At 36.2% G+C, this 10,426-nt stretch overlaps 1 pseudogene; it reads left to right on the forward strand.

The window, feature by feature from the left end:
- Window positions 1-404: 404 nt before the first annotated feature.
- On the forward strand, window positions 405-960 carry LOC118524771 (rRNA-processing protein FCF1 homolog pseudogene; annotated as a pseudogene).
- Window positions 961-10,426: the final 9,466 nt, after the last annotated feature.

Below are 10,426 nucleotides of genomic sequence, written 5' to 3' on the forward strand. Positions count from 1 at the left end.
CCCTGTTTTGGAACTTTGAGAAACACAGCTAATTTTATGGCTATAGTTTGGTACAGATTTACTGATCCAACATAATAAAAACACTGATGATGTTTACCAAAAGTTGCAAAGCACTTTTGGTATTACCAAATTCCAAGATACTATTTTTTTACATTTTAACATCTCAGATATTGGTTATTGTTCTTCTCCCAATTGCTTCTGCCTAGGTGGGGGTCAGGGGGAATCTACCATTGCCTGTGACAGCATAAACTTGATCAGAGATGTCTGTGTTATTTCCACCTCATTTGTGTTCTATTTCTTGCTCTGCATATGCTAAGTTTAATTACTCTTTAAAACATCTTCAAAAAAGAAACAAGAGTGCGGTGTGAACATGGGGAAAAAAGAAAGCAAGAAAGTATATGACCATGAAGCGAATGCTTAGTCTCCAAGATCAGAGGCTTAAAGAGAAGGATAGATTAAAATCTAAAAAGAAAGAAAAGATCCCAGTGCACTCAAGGAAAGAGAAGACCCTCAACATCCTTCCTGTTGATTCTTCCAAGATAACACACAGCTGGACCCACCTTACCACATCCTGGCTGATACCAACCTTATCACATTTTCCATTAAGGCCAAACTTGACTTAGTACAGTCAATGATGGACTGTCCATATGCTAAGTATATCCCTTATATAACTGACTTTGTAAGGGTTGAAATTGAGAAATTGGGGCAAAAGTATCCAGCGGCTCTAAGGATTGCCAAAGACCCAAGATTTGAACGATTACCATGTACACATAAGGGAACCTATGCAGATAACTTCTTAGTACAGAAAGTAACTCAGCACAAGTGTTATATTTGGCCACAGTTGACCTGGACCTTAAAAGAAGGATGGGAAAGATCCCTGGAGTTCCCATCATGTAAATTTCTAACCACAGGTATAACACTGAGCGGATGTCAGATGATTATGGAGCCCCTTGGTTCTAATTCTTAAAAGTTAGAGTTGATTATCCTCTATGTTCCTTTACCAACTTTTTCTGTTGCCAGTTCATATAGCAATATTCTATAGCATGAATTATTTCACTCACCCATTTGCTCTGTTATGAGCGGAGTATGGTTAAATACAGTGACTTGTTGATGTTGTTTTGAAATTGATATTTTGTATCATTTTAAATGTAGTTGAATCTTTTTATAAATCGATTGATTGTTCACATAAAAAATCTTCAAAATATACATACTAATTTGTCATTTGAGAACAAAATCTTACTGTACATAAGTATTTTATTGACCTCCTCTTCACCCAATTCATGTGGGAAGGATTTCTACCATAGGGCTAGGGGGATGACCAAACACATGACACACAACACTGAACTAAGATGAGGTCAACATCAGTGTATTAGTCATACATACTCATAGCTTGGGGGAGGAGGACACTGTGCCATGGAAAGCCATGTACAGGTTGCATTTAGGAACAAAGTGAACAACCAGGGACTAAGGGAACTAGACTTTAGTATCAAGAAAATAGGATGCTCCCTGACTCCTGTGGGAAGATGTGATTGGCTTGTTTGAATAACTCCATGGGCTGGCAAGGAACTCAAGGACAAAAAGGAACTGTGCCTGGTCTCTGTAATAGGAAGGCTGCTTGACTAGGGGTCCATTTGTACAGGAGCAGAGTGAAGAAGGGAAGCTTGCAGTTGAGCCGTTCAAGTTCCTCCCTCTTGTCTCCAAATATCAGGGCACATATAATATTGGGCCTTACTTTTAGGCTTTAAGCCACAAGAGGCAAATAATATAACAACATGGTTATGATCATTATGTTTTTCTATGTAAATATAAAATATAAAAAGATATACCTTGGGGCGCCTTGGTGGCTCAGTCTGTTTAGCTTCTGATTCTTGATTTCAGCTCAGGTCCTGATCTCAGGGTCATGAGATCAAGTGCTGTGTCAGTCTCCCTCCTGAGCATGGAGCCTGCTTAAGATTTTCTCTCTCTCTCTCTGCCCCTCCCCCCTCCCTCCCTCTCTCTAGAAAAAAAAGAAAGAAAGGAAGAAAAAAAGAGAGAAAGGAAGAAAGAAAGGAAGAAAGGAAGAAAGAAAGAAAGAAAGAAAGAAAGAAAGAAAGAAAGAAAGAAGAAAGAAAGAAAGAAAGAAAGAAAGAAAGAAAGAAAGAAAGAAAGAAAGAAGAAAGAAAGAAAGAAAGAAAGAAAGAAAGAAAGAAAGAAAAGAAAGAAAGAAAGAAGAAAAGAAAGAAAGAAGAAAGAAAGAGGAGAAAAGAAAAAAGAAAAAGAAAAATTCAAATAAAACATGTCTGTTATAAAAGTAAAGATAAGTAAGTAAAATTCTCTAATAACATAAAGGAGAAAAAAATTAAGAAAGTGAATTTGAAATTTAATATTCTTTATAAAATCTAAACTTAAACCCTGAAAAAAAGCACAAATGATACGGATAACAGTAAGCTGCTAGCCAAATTCACAAATGAAAAAAAAAAAGATTTTAAAATATCAATAATGTTAGTATGTAACTTCGGTGCAATGCTAAAAGAATATATACTATAATCAAATAGGATGTCACCCATCTCAGGAATAAAAGTATGGTTCAATTTGTATTGACAGTATAAATTTCTTAAAGTATCAGGTCCAAAGAGAAAATTATTTTACAATAAAACTGGCCATAGTCATATTAAAGTCTCACATTCACATTTCTGTTTTAAAAATCAGGAAACTAGGTCTAGAAGAATATTTTCTAAGCAGAAATTTTTTGATGGAAGGAAATAACACTTAAGGTAAAGACATGGAATTCAGTAATAAAATAGAACTATTACACATTTTCTAATTATTATTATATTTCACATGTAATATTCACATTTTCTAGAATCTCTAGTAATTCAAGAAAACAAGTAAAAAGAAACATGATAGAAATACTGGAAAGAAACCACTGAAACTGATGCAAGAAGAAATGTGAATCAAACCATAGTAAAATACCACTGGGCATCCACTAGGAGGTCTGTCATCAAGAAGACAGATAATCACAAATGTTAGCAAGGATGTGGATAAATTGGAAGACTCGGGGCCCCTGGGTGGCTCAGTTGGTTAAACGTCTGACTCTTGATTTCTGCTCAGGTCATGATCTCAGGGTCCTGGGATGGAGCCCTGCGTCAGGCTTTGTGCTGGGCATGGAGCCTGCTTGAGATTCTGTATCTTCCTCTTCCTCTTCCTCTGCTTCTGCCCCACCCCCCTCCCTCTCTAAAGAAAAAAAAACCTGAAAGCCTCATACACTTCTGATGGGAACATAAGATTTACAGACATTTAGAAGATCTAAAAAGTTAAGCATAGAATTATCATGTAATCCAGGAATTCCACTCCCAGGTTTGTATATACCTGAGTGAAATGAAAATATATGTCCACACAAAACCTAGTATAGAAATGTGCACAACAGCACTATCATAATAGCTAGAAAGTGGAAACAACCCAATGTCTATCAACTGATGAATGGATAAATAAATATGGTATATCTTATATATTGAAATACTGAATGTGTATCTGTAAATCTAGCCCTAAAGTGGAATGAAGCTCTGATACATACTTCTACAGGCATGATCCTTGAAAACATTCTAAATGAAAGAAATTGAAAACAAAAGTTCACATTGTATGATTTCACTCATATAAAATATCTAGAATGGACAATGTACAGAGACAGAATACAGATTCAAGGGTGCCAAGGGATGGGGTGAGGGTCAGGAACAGTGAGTGCTTTATCATGGTGTCCTTTGGGGGTGATGAAAATATTCTGGAATTAGTGATACTGAATATATAACTTTGTGAATATCTTAAAGCCCATTGATTTGCACTCTTTAAAACTGAATTTTTCAGTATGTGAATTATCTCTCAATAAAGCTATCATTAAAAAACAACCAGGACTGCAGTGCCTGGGCAGCTCCATCAGTTGAGCATCTGACTCTTGATTTTGGCTCAGGTCATGATCTCAGGGTCCTGCGATCAAGCCTGCATTGGGCTCTATGTTCTTTGGGGAGTCTGCTTGAGGATTCTCTCCCTCTCCCTCTGCCCCTCCCCCAACTCGCACACTCTCTCTCTCTCTCTCTCATTCTCTCTCTCTGGAATAAATAAATAAATCTTAAAAAAAAAAAAAAAACAGGCCAAGATGGAGTGACGGAGACTGAATTTACCCTCATAGCAGACACTAACAACTGGAAAAAATTCATTAAACAAACAGTCTTCAAGAATTTAGATATTTGGCAATTGAAGACAGTGATTTCAGGATAAGAAACCTGAGGGTGAGCCCTACATTTTTCCAACCTAGAGAGATTTTCTATGACACAGCATAAGAGGGAAGACTCAGTCATTGTCCAGTAGTTTCCCTGAGTCATAATGATGGTGGGAATTTGAGGAGACCAAAACAGCCAGAGTTCTTGAGGTAGGGTATCTATCCTAAAGCATATGTCCATACAAAGACTTATACATAATGCTCATAGCAGCCTAATTTGTAATAGTCAAAAACTGGAAACAACTCAAATGTCCATCAACAGGTGAATGAACAAATATATTGTAATATTTACATATGATGAAATACTACTCAACTTTAAAAGAAATTAATTATTGGTACATACAAACAACATGGATAGATCTCAAGATAATTACGCTTAAGATTGTGTCTTTGGTGTTAGGTTTTGGTAATATTTTTTTTCTTGATTTGGTTGCTGATTATAAGGGTATATTTGATTGATGAAAATTCATATGATATGTATACTTTTCTAAATGTATATTATATTTAATAAGACAAATTTATAAATCAATGACTTTTACAGTTTTGGCAATAGATAGTTTAAAAATAATATAAAGACCTCACCTGAAATAGGAAAAAAGTTATCCTTGGAAAAAATTTAGTAAATTTATCCTCATGTGAAGATATATGCAAACTTTGTTATAAAATATAATTGAATATGTGAATCAATTGAACTCTACTTAATACTTTCAAAATGTATTAGGTCATCCTAAGATTCCCTTGGAAACAAAAACCATGAGATAGAAATGTTGAGAAAAATGTTTTTCAGAGAGAAAATAGAGGAGAGAGAACTTGCCCTACTCAATGATACTTGTCATTGTTTTTGCAGCAAAAGAACCCCTTCCTATACTTAGGAATTCCCTCTTCTGAAGAAGCCAAGGCTGCCTCCCTAAAAGACTTATAAATGCAAAATCTTTGCATTCCCGACCTCCATAGTTCCAGTTTGGGTCAAATGGTTTACACCATGCTGATCAGACATGGCCCTCCTCAGGTTGTAATCGGAAATTAATATTGTGTTGACAGGTAGTAGTAGAAGCAGCCGCTACTTCTGGTTTCTGACAGGGACAGGGGCTGCGATTCCAGTGGGAGTGTCCAGCATCAGGACGATGTCCTACGTGGGTCCCCGCAGTAGCAGAAGAGGCTGGGGAATGAGTGGAAGCATTCTTCCTGTCTGGGTAACTCTATGCCTATTTCTCCAGCACCTCAAGAGATTCTGCCAGCTACCACTATCTTAATAGTCCTTTCTTGCCTATATAAACCCATCATTCTTTTTGCTTGTAATAATGTTTTGTTGGACTCTTAACATTATAAACTAGACTCTCCTGTTTGTAACTAAACTAACACAAAGGTTAGCACTGGGAATGATTGCAGTCAACAACCATTCAACTAGGCAAGTTGGTGAAATGTAGGATTTATCTGGCTTTGTTCATGCTGACAGCAGTGAAAACTTCTGGTATAGTTAAGGGCTGGAACTCTAGCAGCTAGGGATATGCATTGGCTGTCTGTGGTCACGTGTAATAAAAGGTCTATGGAAGGCAAAGACTGGGAATCTGTGTGGTCTGTACAACAAAGAATATATAGGGTATGAGAATTTCAAGGGATTGGTGGTGAACCGGTTACCTCTAATAATGGTGGACAACCTAAACACAGAGTAACAACTTTATAGTCTAAGATCTTTAGCTCAAGGCATAGATTTAAGAGCAGAGACTTTTAATAACTCTAACAGAATTACAGTCTCTCATCCCTTGCACCCCAATGCTGGGATAGTCAAAGAAATAAACCTTGTGGGGTGCCTGGGTGGCTCAGTGGGTTAAGGGTCTGCCTTCAGCTCAAGTCATGATCCCAGAATCCTGGGATCCAGCCCCATGTTGGGCTCTCTGCTCAGTGGGGAGCCTGCTTCTCCCTCCCCCTTTACTCCTCCTCCACCACCGCTCATGTTCTCTTTTGCTCTTTCTCTTTCTCTCTCTCTCAAATAAATAAAATTTTAAAAAAATTAAAAACCTTGCAAGTTTCAGTAAGACAATAGATCATATGCCTATTAAATTGTTTTCTATTATTATATCTTCCAAATTTTTTTCTAAAATATTTGTTGTTATGTTTTATTCATGATGGTTTCATTTTTCTTGACCTTATAAATGGATTATTTCACATTCACATTGTAACTTATTACAAGGAATATCTAATAATTTTCCTATATAGGTATTATAATCATTCACTTAAATCTCTTGGTTCTAAACAGTTGTCAAATAATTTATTCATTTTCCTGGGGCACCTGGGTGGCTCAGTCGTTAAGCGTCTGCCTTCAGTTCAGGTCATGATCCCAGGGTCCTGGGATAGAGCCCCGCATCAGCCTCCCTGCTCCATGGGAAGCCTGGTTTTCCCTCTCCCACTCCCCCTGCTTGTGTTCTCTCTCTCGCAGTCTCTCTCTGTCAAATAAATAAATAAACTCTTTAAAAAAATAATCATAATTTATTCATTTTCCTGGTAGGTGCATCATCTATATGTAATAATAATTCTTGGTCTTTCTTTCCAATATTTATATATTCTTTCTCCCTAGAAAACATATTGCCTTATTTATTTGTATACATTGTTTAATCCCAAGTATACTAAAATATCTTCCATTTTTGAATCAATATTGAGTTTTTATTTTCAAATACCTTTCCAGCATCTTTTGAGTTTACCCTATTTTTCTTTCATTTGGCCTATTAATATGGTGAAATATGTCAACTGATTTTCTATCAATGTTCTGTCTTAGTCTGGGCCACAACATTTTATTATACTCAGGGGACAAATCTAAGTGATTTAGGAAGATTTCAGGAACTGACTTGAGTCCACACCTCCGGGTCCTTAGCACTTCCTAGAGCTAACCTGGCAAGAAACAGAGTAGGAGAAATGATATTTTCCTGTTTTCACTTCAACCTGCCTCAGGGCCAGAAAATACACAAGCCAGGGTGTGAGATGAAAAAGAAAAATAATAGCAATTTAAGAGAAGAAAAACCACCAACTTTGGGGTTGATTTTTTTTATTGTTCCTTCACCAAGTAGGATTTATGGTGATTTTATAAGGATCAACTAACTTCCATGTTACCTTTTACCTTATCTGAGCTTCGTTCCTTGAAGATAGTACTTGACCTTTTATGTTAGTCATGTTCCAACTCTTTTTTTTCTTTGGTTCCAACTCTTATATTAGATTTCCAATATGACATATTCCACTTCTTGGAACAGCTAATACCTGATGGCTTGCACTATCTGTATAGAGCAGCACTGACCTAGCAGGCAGAGTTCCCTAACCGTGCCTACTTGACGGTGGGAAATTTGTCATATAACTACGTGCACTCATGTTTGAAAATTATAGTGATTCTTAAAATCACCAGTCTATGTATTAAAAATGAATGATCTACTTAGAGTAAAGGTTAAAACTTGAATACATTTCAAAGTATAAATTGTGCTCTCATATCATAAATATGTTGTAATCTTCCAATATTTTCCATAGCAAAAATAATGTATGTAGGGGAACAGAGTGGATTTTTTTTTCATATCACCCTTTAAGAGAGGAGAAGAAATTAATGGTTTTTAAGGCTAGATATTGTTTGTGTCTTTACCAACATTCTTTCACTGTCTAAGGGGAAAGCCAGGGTCAAGCCACAGAGCTACTGATTCCACCTGTTCGTCCTCCTGCGTACTACACAGCCTCACAGAGCTAGACTCAGCAGATTCAATTCAGCCCCTGGACTTTTATAAAGACCTCATCAACATCTGATCCTTTCTGTCTATCCAATGTCACCTGTTCTTTTAGGCTCAACGCATCTCACTGTCCTTTTTTCTGATTGCTGCAAAATGTACTGTTCTCCCTTTCCTCTGAACAACAATAAAATTCAGACTATCATATAAATTTCGGCACTCGTATGTTTTTAATATTATCCAATTATATTATGATACAGTACTTCATCGCTTTCAAAGTTTTGTCAATTAAATTTTGCCTCAATCAACTTCTTTACTCTGACAAAATCCAACATCAAGTTGAGTATCTGATACCCAAGAGTATATATGATTAAATGGAATTCTTTGTGAATTCATAAAGTCCCAAAAGCATGAGCACAGAGAGAAACCTTGGAAATTCATCTTTTCCTACTTCACTGCCTCTGTGCCCACGTTGATGATTGAAGTGAAAAAAAGTTTTAATACAGAGTATAAAAAAATTAAATTGTAAGGACCTATAAAGAAATTAACTAAATGATATTTTTAAATTGAAGCTTAAAAAAACCACAGTGATAACTTGTACAGTGATTTTAATACTGTGTTCCTTGGAGTTCTGGGATTCTCTAAGGTTTATCAGGGACTTTGTGGGGGATGAAAAGGAAAGAAGACTAAGTAGGTAAAACTCATCCTCCTCAACACAGCCTAAGCCAGAAGAGTTCCACTATCATTTATTTTATGTTTTGGGTTGTATGGAATATTTCTTCCATAAAAAGAGTCCCAGCTGGGGCGCCTGGGTGGCCCAGTTGGTTAAGCGACTGCCTTCAGCTCAGGTCATGATCCTGGAGTCCCAGGATCAAGTTCCTCATCAGGCTCTCTGCTCAGCAGGGAGTCTGCTTCTCCCTCTAACCCTCCTCCCTCTAATGCTCTCTCTCTTATCATTCTCTCTCTCTCTCAATAAATAAATAAAAATCTTAAAAAAAAAAGAGTCTCAGCTGATCAAACCAATTGATAACTTTAAAAACCACTCATTGGGTTAAATGCTTTTCTTTTAGGTAAACATTTCTAGGTGATGCTTTTCTTTAGGGTTAAATGCCTTTCTTTTAGGTAAGCATTTCTAGGTAATGTTTTTCTTTAGCTATAAAGAAAACAGGTCAGCTAGAACAAGTAATGATCTGATCTTACGCAGCTTGATAATGTCAGACTTGAAACAAGAGACAGATTTAGGAAACATTTATAAAGTACTGGCTGTTTGTTCAGTACCTCTATATATCGTCATGCATCCATCATGCAGCCTCCAGTTTAGGGGTAGAAAGATTTGCCCTAACAAGTGGTCGAGGGATTAGATTATCAAGAAAAATATTTATTGTACCTATCCTTTCTCACTCAGAAATATGCTGATGTTATTTTTAAAAATTTAAAAATGTTAATTCTTAAAATGTTATTTAAAAATATTTAAAAAAATAAAGACTAAGCGTTTTATACATATAATTTTGTTTAAAAAATATTAATCTAAGAAGCCACATGCGCTTGAGTTGTATATCTTTCTCCCTTTAAACTGACATGTTAAAGGGAATAATTTTTTTGTCATGGGTTTAAGCTTCAGGGCGAAGTGATTTCTACCTAAGGAAACCACTTGAGGGCACCAAAGGCATTTCTCTCAAAGTCTGCATCCGCTTAGAGGAGGCTGCTTTCCACCTCATTGTAAATTTAGAGGAAGTGGGTGGGGAAGCCCAAGGTCTGGGAAAATGACCATAATAATAGTACCTTGTGTTTATATAGCACCTTTCTTCAATTAGCTCAGCATGTTTGGATATGATTATTCAGCTGGGAGCTTCCAGTTGTGGGAAATGAGGCACAAGGCAAACACGTGGCCTAGGTGGGACAGAGGGTGAGACTAATTCTTATTCATTTCAAATGCTCATTCATTATTTTTACACTAAAAAGCTGATGTGTGACCTTTCCTGGCCATTTCCTTAGAAACAATAAACTGAGAAGTCAAGAGTCCCAACTCAAACACATTTAATGGAAAGCCTCACGAGTTCTACTAGGAAAAGAAATACTCCTCACGGCCAAGAAGGGAACTATAATAGAATTCTTTTCAACTTTGTAAGTGTAGTTATAAAGAGACAAGTTGAATATACTAATCCAAAGCAAGTCGTGAAAATAACAGCTTAAATAATCCTCAGTTACATTTTACTTTTATTCCTCAAGCAAATCTACTCAAATTTGTATTCTAAATCATTCATTTTCTATTCATTCTCTGCTAAAAAATGACCAAAAAATTATAAGAAAAAAGTTGAACTTGTATTTAAAAAACTAAACTCTTGTTTCACGTAAGAAAATACTATTCCAGAGTTTAATGTGTTAGTGAAATGCTCCAATATGATTTAATAGAGAAACATCTAGATAAAAGACCATTTAATTATCAGACAATTAGATCTGGTTTAGTCATTGACTG

This window comes from Halichoerus grypus, chromosome 3 (genome assembly GCF_964656455.1).
Source record: "Halichoerus grypus chromosome 3, mHalGry1.hap1.1, whole genome shotgun sequence".
In the NCBI taxonomy this organism is placed as follows: Eukaryota; Metazoa; Chordata; class Mammalia; order Carnivora; family Phocidae; genus Halichoerus; species Halichoerus grypus.